The sequence below is a fragment of the Octopus sinensis genome, linkage group LG4 (assembly GCF_006345805.1).
Source record: "Octopus sinensis linkage group LG4, ASM634580v1, whole genome shotgun sequence".
In the NCBI taxonomy this organism is placed as follows: Eukaryota; Metazoa; Mollusca; class Cephalopoda; order Octopoda; family Octopodidae; genus Octopus; species Octopus sinensis.
Window position 1 is genome coordinate 123,253,158 of NC_043000.1, and position 10,000 is coordinate 123,263,157.

General features: G+C 30.8%; 1 protein-coding gene across 7 annotated transcripts in view; it reads left to right on the top strand.

Annotated features, from left to right (window-relative positions):
* LOC115210357 (neurexin-3) overlaps positions 1–10,000 on the top strand; it is a 304,944-nt gene that overhangs the window by 173,117 nt on the left and 121,827 nt on the right. The gene's annotated exons all lie outside the window — the stretch shown is intronic.

Consider the following 10,000-nt stretch of genomic DNA (forward strand, 5'->3'; position numbering starts at 1 on the left):
AATATTCAATATTTTGTGCAGCTGAAGATAGCACTACATTTAAATTAATGTAACGATTGCATTGTTCAATTAAATGGAGCTGTTTGAAATGGTTAAACTGCGTTACTACTTCATATACTCTTGCTTATTTTTATTTTATTTAACTTATTCCAGGATGTATGGATAACACTGGACTGACTTGGTGCTTCAACTTAAGAAACTAATCATCTGAATCTTACATACATATACATATATATAATATATATATATATATATATATATATATATAAACTTAGATAAACTTAGATATGTTTCGACCAAAGATTGGTTCAGGCCATGTCTAACTTAATAGCACTACCTGATAGGATTATCTGAATCCTGTTTAAGTCAAGTTTTGTTTATGGTCCATTCAAGTAGTGAGTTTTTGTTGGGTGAGTTGTATCCAATTATGGGTGGCTCATCTGGTATTCCTTGAAGGAATCTATCCAGACTCCGTTTAAAGTTGATAGGATCCTTTTCCTCTTTGATCTCTTTCGGGACAATGTTAAATAGGGCAGGGCCTGTTGAGGAAAAGAAATTATGTTGCAGTGTACATGTATGCTGTGATCTTGAATTGGGCAGGGGACGTATGGCCCGTGGTCCCAGTTTTGGATGAACCTTGAAGCTAATGTTCAGGTCGTTTGGGCAAAGTAGGCGGTATATTCTCCACATCGTACAAATGATGTACCACTCACGGCGATGCTGGAGAGAGTAGAGTTTCAAGGCTTTAAGACGATCCCAATAATCGAGAGCAGCCATGCCTTCAATTCGTTTAGTGAGTGCCCTCTGGGGTGATTCAATCCTCGAGATGTTTTGTCTTGTACGGGGAGACCACAGTGGGCAGCAGTATTCGAGGTGTGGCTGTACAAAGGAGGAGAAAAGTGGTATGATGACACCTTGTTCTCTGGACCAGAAAGTTCTTAAGATCCAGGAACTCATCCTACAAGCTATATCATGAAATATATGTGTATATATATACGTACATGAAAATATGTATGTATATATATATATATATATATATATATATGTATATATGTTGTATATTATATTATGTATGTGTATAGTATATGTATGTATATATATATATATGTATATATATATATATATATATATGTGGAGGTGCAATGGCCCAGTGGTTAGGGCAGCAGACTCGTGGTCATAGGATCGCGGTTACGTTTCCCAGACCGGGCGATGTGAGTGTTTATTGAGTGAAAACACCTAAAGCTCCACGAGGCTCCGGCAGGGAGTGGTGACGGTCCCTGCTGTACTCTTTCGCCACAACTTTCTCTCACTCTTTCTTCTGTTGGCCTGCTCACTTAGCCAGCGGGATTGTGTCATTTGAAGGCTAAAACAATATACATATATATATATATATATATAGAGAGAGAGAGAGAGATACATGTATATGTCTCCATGTATGTGTATATGTGTATGTATGTTTGTTTGTATAGCTATATTCACCTTGGTAATGATTTATTTATGCACTCATATATATAGACATATATATATATACACGTTTTTCTATGTGTGTGTGGCTGTGTGCACTCATTGTATATGTGTGTATATTTAATCATATTTTTATACAATTATTCACATTTATATTCTTATCCATATTGTATTTACATGAATTGTTTTTATGATTATTGATAATTATTATATAATTGCATATTATTTATATGTGTGTTTTAGGTTCATATATATATATATATATATGTGATATATATGATACATATAGGTTCTACGTATATGTACATATCCATATATATTTATTTTATATATATATATATTATATATATATATATATATATATATCACATATATATACATATATAACATACATATATATAATATATATATAGATAGATAGATTTAGATATGTGTGTGTGCGTCTGTTTGTGTATATATGTATATTTTATATAAATTTTAAACCATATGAAATCAAGTGGAGATATATGCATGTGTGTGTGTAAGATATACATAAACAAAAATAAATATGAAAAACTAGAATGGTTATATATTCATATGTTTATTGAATACTTTCATATACATGTTACATTAAATAATATATCCAAATGCAAATATTACCTTGCTATCTGCTGATATCATCAAATCTTCAGAATTTTTGCAATAAATGAAATATTCATTGCAGTCAGATAGTCAACAATGATGATTTGATGGTCTAATTGGATAGTAAGGTATTTCTTGCATAACAGATTTATTCATTTATGAAACATTTGTAAGGATATATCCAATAAACATATAACATGTTTCCACTCTTGTTTTTTTCTTTGATCTTTGGTTTGTATGTAACGATGTATAACAAAAAGAAATTTCATAAAATAATTCAGTTTCTTTTCAGAGACCCATCTTTCAAATGATAAAGTAACACTTTCAATTCTAAAAATTAGTTACATGCTGTAGCCTGTATAGCACACTACACAATTATTATATAATCATAAATGGCTATTTATTGGTAATTTTAACTTGAACAGGTCTTTGGCTCTCACTTTAAATGGCTTATTGAAACCAATGTAGAACATGAGGTCCTAGTCAAATCAATATTACCAATAAATTTTTACTTTGCTTAATGTATAGAGTCCCAGCATCAGAAAATGCTATATTGTTTTCCAACTAGCTGATCAACTATACCAATTATTGCATTTAGACACAACACACACCACACACACACACACACACACACACACATTAATAATATTTTGACGCAGTTCCACATGACTTAAAGTTTTGTGGATGCATAGGACATGTCCATTTTATCAGATGTTCAGAGGCAGAGTGGGTACCACTCATGGTTGGGTAAGATGTTGGTCTGAGTCATCCAGTTATCATTCAGGGGTGTATGAACACATTAGCAGCAGCCTTTACATGGGAGTAACCAAATTTGTTGGTATTGGATTACAATTGAAGTCGCATGATTGATATGAGTGAGTTGTATCTGTATGTGCAGCAGAGATTGAATACCTTCCCTTGTATGTAGATCAGCTAAGTCTTGGGTGATATATCTGAGTTGTTAGTGGTCAGAGGCTTGAAGTTCATTAGCAGTACATATCTCTGGTGGCAACAATAACAGAGTTCATTCTTCCTGTTTATGGATACTGTCATTTGGATGAGTATGGTGTAGTTAGCAATTGTGAACTCCAGGTAAATAAGAAGGGATCCTGTCAAAAAACTCTAGTTGAAGTTTGGGAAGTCATTTAGATGGTCACAGAGTTTCCAGATGAAACAGGATAGGAAAGTGGAGCTTTCCTTATCCTTGCATCGAAAAGAAAGCTCGTGTTGTGTATATCTTCCCTTAAAGATATTGGCAGTGATGAGCATTTAGTGTCTTTTGATGCCATTGGATGTTGTGAGTTTGACTCTAGACTACAGATTCTGAGAGGCAGGATTCTCCTAGCAGGCAGTTAGAAGGATTTTGACAGTTACATGTTAGGGTGTGGCTTGGAGACTGTTTAGGATTGTGTTGGCAACTATTTTAGTGTGTGATGCTTGAAATGATGTTGTCTAAACTGGTGTAGCTGACCCTGTCAATGTAAGGATTGAAGAGTTTATATCTATGGGTTCACAAGAAATGCTTTTTAATTAGTATCAGAAAGCTCCTTGCTATGCCATATATATTTATTTATTGGTAAAGCTACTCCTCACTAATGCCTCATTATAATGTGGCATGTCCCTGTTGCAAATTTCTCTGTCTGCTGGGAGGTTACAGATTCTTCTACTGATGTTTGTGACTAGATTTCAAATTATACAGATGGGTGGAGATTGGAGTGTCAATGATTATAAACAGTTTGCTTATTGAGCTAACTGTAAGGATAGTACTTGCCTGTTCTCAGGTCAACAGTTACATCCAGGAAGAGAACTTTGTCAAATTGGTGATAACTGTTATAGTCAGAGTGAATTCTTTGACGTTTTTTATCAGATCCTTACTGAACTTGTCCATGATGTAGCCATTCATATGGTTTGAGATTGTCAAACCATCATTTCTATACAGGACCAGATTATGAGGGCATGTGCATTTCCTTAGAGTATTCAGAATACATAACTCAACAAGGTTAGTGACCTCAACCCTGTTAGCTCCCCATAAAAAAAACATCAAAAATGGGTTACCTTACTTTTTACTCTGTAGGGATCATCATGAAACAAGGTTGACTTTCTAATATTCATGTTGATTGTTGATTTTCATGAATTGCCTACCAAAGTCTGGGGGCATCACAAGGAAGGATTACAATATAGAAGGGTATGAATCCACAATGTTGGACTTGATGAACTTGGAGGCTGCCTTATTCTCAGTGCTATGAAACTAGTAAATTATGCATGCTGCAATCCTTTTGGATCAGTCCTGTAGTTCTTCTAATATTGATGTCATCAAGAATATGCTTACTATAATTCCTATCTTGTTCTGGGAGAGTTAATGGTGCCAGCATCTTGCCAACATCCTGTCCAAACACATGGCCCTAAAAATGAAGAAAATAGCTGGGACCACTTTGATAGCATTAATACCATGTGACCTGAGCTGACTAATAGAGACCTAAATACCTAGAGACCATCTTGAATTTCTTTCAAACGTACCACTCTGCCTCCAAACATCTGATGAGTTGGATGTGTTCAATGAGCCCACACAACTTTAAATCATGTGGAGCTGAATCACACTGTTATCAACTAAATGTAACTCCAACCAGATGTATCAAGTGCTGCTTTTCTTTGTTTGTTCACTCACTCATATATATTGTTTACATAATAAGAATTTAGAAACTTCAAGAAAGGTGAAATAATTGTTTTAACTGTGGAAATCAAAGTAGATGAAGCTTTAAATAATAGCATATAAATATTGGATTAAAAAACCCTTGAATGGAAAAAATTGGGCTTTTTTTAACCCAATATTTATATCTGTATCTACTTCAACAGCTGAAAGCGATATATATGTATATATATAGGGAGAATTTACAAAATAAAAAATAAAAAATAAAAATGGGTGTGTAAACAACAAACAGATGTATTAGCTTAACGCTCAGGAAGTGAGAAAGTCTTTTACATTTCGAGCCTACACTCTTCGACAGAAAGGAACACAGAAACAGGGAGAGAAAATAGAAAAGGTTTAGTGGCTAGCGATGCCAAAAGAGCAGCAGTTATGTAATCACTTTCTTCAGATATCAGAAGCATTGCAATCAGAGCTGAGTGCATATGCAACCTCTTGCTGCCTCAAAGTCATCCAAAATGCTTATTACAAACAGCTATAAGCTAATAAAAGTGATTATGTAATCCCTGTTCTTTTCTCATGCATTAATTAATATTCCACTCTGCAATCATCTAATGCTTTACTTTGAACCATAAGTATATTGAGTTCTAGCAACTTATTAGTATCACTATGCCAAAGCAAAGTCATAAAAATATATACATATATATATATATATATATATATATTATATATTATATATCTATATAAATATAATATATATATATATTCATGCATTCATATGCATGTGTATTCATAGAAATAAAAACCTAAAGGATTATGCTGTTGATATTTGCCAAATGAACCATCTTTAATCTAAGAATAATATCTGAATTGACAATATAAAATAAAAGGGTTACTTTAAATAATAGAACTATCAAATTTCTAAAAGGTATTAAAAAACTGCTGAAAACAGTTTATATGGTATCTTACCATGTAAGTTGTAAAAGGAAATATTAAAGGAACCATAAACTAAATCTATTTAAATGAACAATAAGAATATTTATACAAAATTTCACATATGAGCTAAGTGTTAGAAAATAGTGTAACTACCACCACACATAGACAGAAATTAGATTTTAGGGGAGAGTATAAATCAATGTAAAAACTTAAGTAATAGTTACCTAAAATTTTACTGGTCAAACAGAAATAAAATATGGGTTTATATTTTAAGTCAAAATTAATTCAACTGGAGTGGTCTTTAAAATTCCATTAAAAGCAAACATAAGAAATGTATATAGAGGTGATTGCATAAACTAAAGAAAAAATATCTATAAAGATACATAGAGACATCCACATGCATGCACGCACACACACACATACGCACGCATACACACACACATTTAAAAGTTCTTGACTTGGAAATATATATTGACAACAGATATACAGATTCTTACAAATGTAGATAAATACATACAAATATACACTCCTATGTATCAATACATGTTTGTGTGATGATACAAGTAAACATGCTCAAACAAATGCATGGATAGACAGTGATGCCTACATATATTATACATAAGCAAACTTTTCTTGTCTACATTCTGTAGAAACTTATACAGCACTAGCTTAATTTTCATTCAAAATAGTCCCATTTATTTCTTGTATGTTTAACCTGTGAAGTTTTAGGCTACCATAAACTCATTTTTATATTCATTTATACTATATCCATTAGGTTTAATTCATATCTGTGGTGTGATATTTGTTATTTTCTGCTCTTAACTCATCATTTAGTATTAATATTCTCATTCTTTATTTAAATAAATCTACTCTATAGTTAATTTAATGTATTTTTTTATAACTTACATGACATTTTCAGCAATACATTCAGCTTCTGGCAATTTTTTAAAATCTATTTCAGTTATTCAGTTGTTCCACTCTTTAAAGATCCCCTAGCATCACACTCCATGAAGTGGTTGATGTTTTGGAAGGGCATCCAGTCAAAGAAATGTGTCAAAGCTGACAATGGAGCTTGACCCAGTTCTATGGCCCATTAGCTCCTCTCAAACAATCCAACCCATACCAACATGGAAAACAGAGGTTAAACGATGATGATGATGTCAATTACGATTTTATTTGTATAAAATATTTTCAACAAAGTTGCACTTATTAGGATAAAACTTTGTTAACTTCTGTCCTTTCATCCAACTGCCTGAAATTACTCCAAATTACTTTTTCATACTTATATGTATACTGACTTATATTTACTTAATTTATCTTTCTTCCCTTGCTTCACAAAATTTAATTTCTACCTACCTGTTTGTTGATATTTATGCTTAATCAGGTTTACAACTTTAGAACTATTTCTTCAGTCTCTTACCACAAATGATATATCAATACATTTCATTGTAATGTTTTACTGCAAAGGTAAAATACTATGTTCACAACACTATCATTTGATGAAGTTTTGGCTTCAATTTCCTTTATCAATACCAGGAAATGGAGCACTCTACACTTGTTGGAAAAGCTGATAGGAAAAACATTAAGACTCAGTCAACTCAAGTATAATACATATATATATACATACACATGTGTGTATGCATATGTGTATATGTATATATTTATGTATATATATATATATATATGTATATATATATTTATGTATATATATATATACATATATATACATTTATATTTATGTATATATATATATATATATATATATATATATGTATGTTATATATATATATATATTTATGTATATATATATATATATATATATATATATATGTATATATATATATATTTATGTGTATATATAATATATATATATATATATATATTTCTGTATATATATATATTTCTGTATGTATATATATGTATATTGGCCTGCTCGCTTGGCAGCGAGGTGGCATCATTTGAAGGCTAAAACAATGCGAAGCACATTGTGACCAGCGATGTGTAGCAACATCTGATAGCCTGGTTGGTCACGGTGATATATGTATATATATTTATATGTATATATATATATTTATATGTATATATATATTTATGTGTGTATATATATTTATATTTATGTATATACATATATATATATGTATATTTTTATATATGTATGCATATATGTATGTATACATATATGTCTGTATCTATAAGTATATATATATATATATATATATATATATACATACTCTTATAAGGTAAAGATTTGGCAGTGACTTCAAAATTTTGACTTGCTTGCCTTCATCAGACTGTTTCTTTAGGTTCATTCTAACTTTATATAATTTTGGTGAGCTGTTATTTGAGTTGGTGTGTCAGTATATATAATAATTAGATATGGTGTAGGTAGAACAGAGAAGTAAATGTGTAGAGAGAGTAGATAGAGGATGACTGAAGGAAAATATGTGTTTGTAGGGAATAGATTGATAGAAAGTTATGCTCAGGATATATATATCTATATGTATGTGATTATACACTGAGTTATATGTAAAGACATAAGTACATCTATGCATGGATATGCATCTATAGTCTGATATTTATATATTCTTTATACATATATATATATATATATATATATATATATATCACTGTAGAGGAAAATGTATCATCTTCAAACATTCATCTGCATTATATGCTATGTCTTGCAGTTATGTGTATGCACTTGTCTATACCCAAGTGATATAAATACAAACAGCAACACAATAAGCAGCTAGAAAATTGGTAATTATTTATTGAAAATAGTCTCCCCAGTCATAACTCTTCCAAAATACCCACTTTGAAATAACTTAATAGTAACCTATGACCAGCCAATTAACTTAATAGTAACCTATAACTAACCAACTGACCAACCAATTTATCCATAATTGTTCTCTTGTTATCCCCTAAAACATAAAAAGACAACTTTCTATATAAAAAAATGGTGTAACCCCATCACTACTTGACAACCAGTGTTGGTATGTTTATATCCCTGTAACTTAGCAGTTCAGAAAAAGAGACTGATAGAATAAGTACTAGCCTTAAGAAATAAGTCCTGGGGTCGATTTGTTTGACTAAAACCTTTCAAGGTGGTGCTGCACCATGGCCACAGTCAAATGACTGAAACAAGTAAATGAATAAAAGAATAACCAGACCAAAGAATAACCTTATATATATATCAGGCTTTGTTCAGAATGAACCCAAGTAAAGTGCAGTCAAATGAAGGTAAACAAGCCAAAACTTCAAAGTCACTCCTAATCTGTACCTTGTAAATGTTAATCAATATGGATGTAACTAACATGTATTGACTAATCCTTTAGTCTTGTGTTACTTTGTTCTTCAATATAGCTTCACATTAACATATAAATATATGTACATATATATATATATATATATATATATATATATATATATGCATACACATACATATAATATACATACATATACATGCAGACATATAAGTATATAAGTATTTATATATATATATATATATATATATATATATATATATAATATGTATATATATGTATATATAACATATATATATATATATAATATATATGATATAAATATAATATATATATATATTATATATATATATATATATATATATATATATATATATATAGCATACATACATACATACATACATACATGCATACATACATATTCTGAGTGACATATATGTGTATATATTCATGTATATTGATTCTGGAAATAAATATTCTGTATATGTGTGTGTATGCTGAGTATATGTGTTATAATTCTGTATTAAACATGGTATTCTTGCATATCCCCTTATATATGTCTCTATTTATGATTTTCTTATTTAATCTGTTGTTGAAATGTCCTGTCTTTATCTGTTCTCATTTTCAAATAAATGCTTTATTCCATGTTTTGAAATGGTAAGTATTAATGTGCAATCTGTATGCACATTAGCACTGAAATGTGCATATTATATATATATACATAGAAGGCGAACAACTTTAGGGACAGTGGTGCTGGTCTGTTAATATAATGCCAGTATTTGATTAGTACTTTATTTTATTAAGTGAGAAGGGTAGAAGGCAGAGTTTACCTTGGCAGGGTCTAAAAGCTGAATATAAAGTACCAGAAGAAAAACAACTAGGTCTTTGTTCTGATGCTTTAATGATTTGCCCAGTTTGTTATCTTATTTAACTACATACCTCTTATCTAGCTCTCTTTATCTATCTATCTATCTATCTACTATCTATCTATCTAATAAACAGTCTTTTTGTCTTCTCTCTCTCTCTCTTTCTCTCTCTCTCTCTCTCTCTCTCTCTCTCTCTCTCTCTCTCT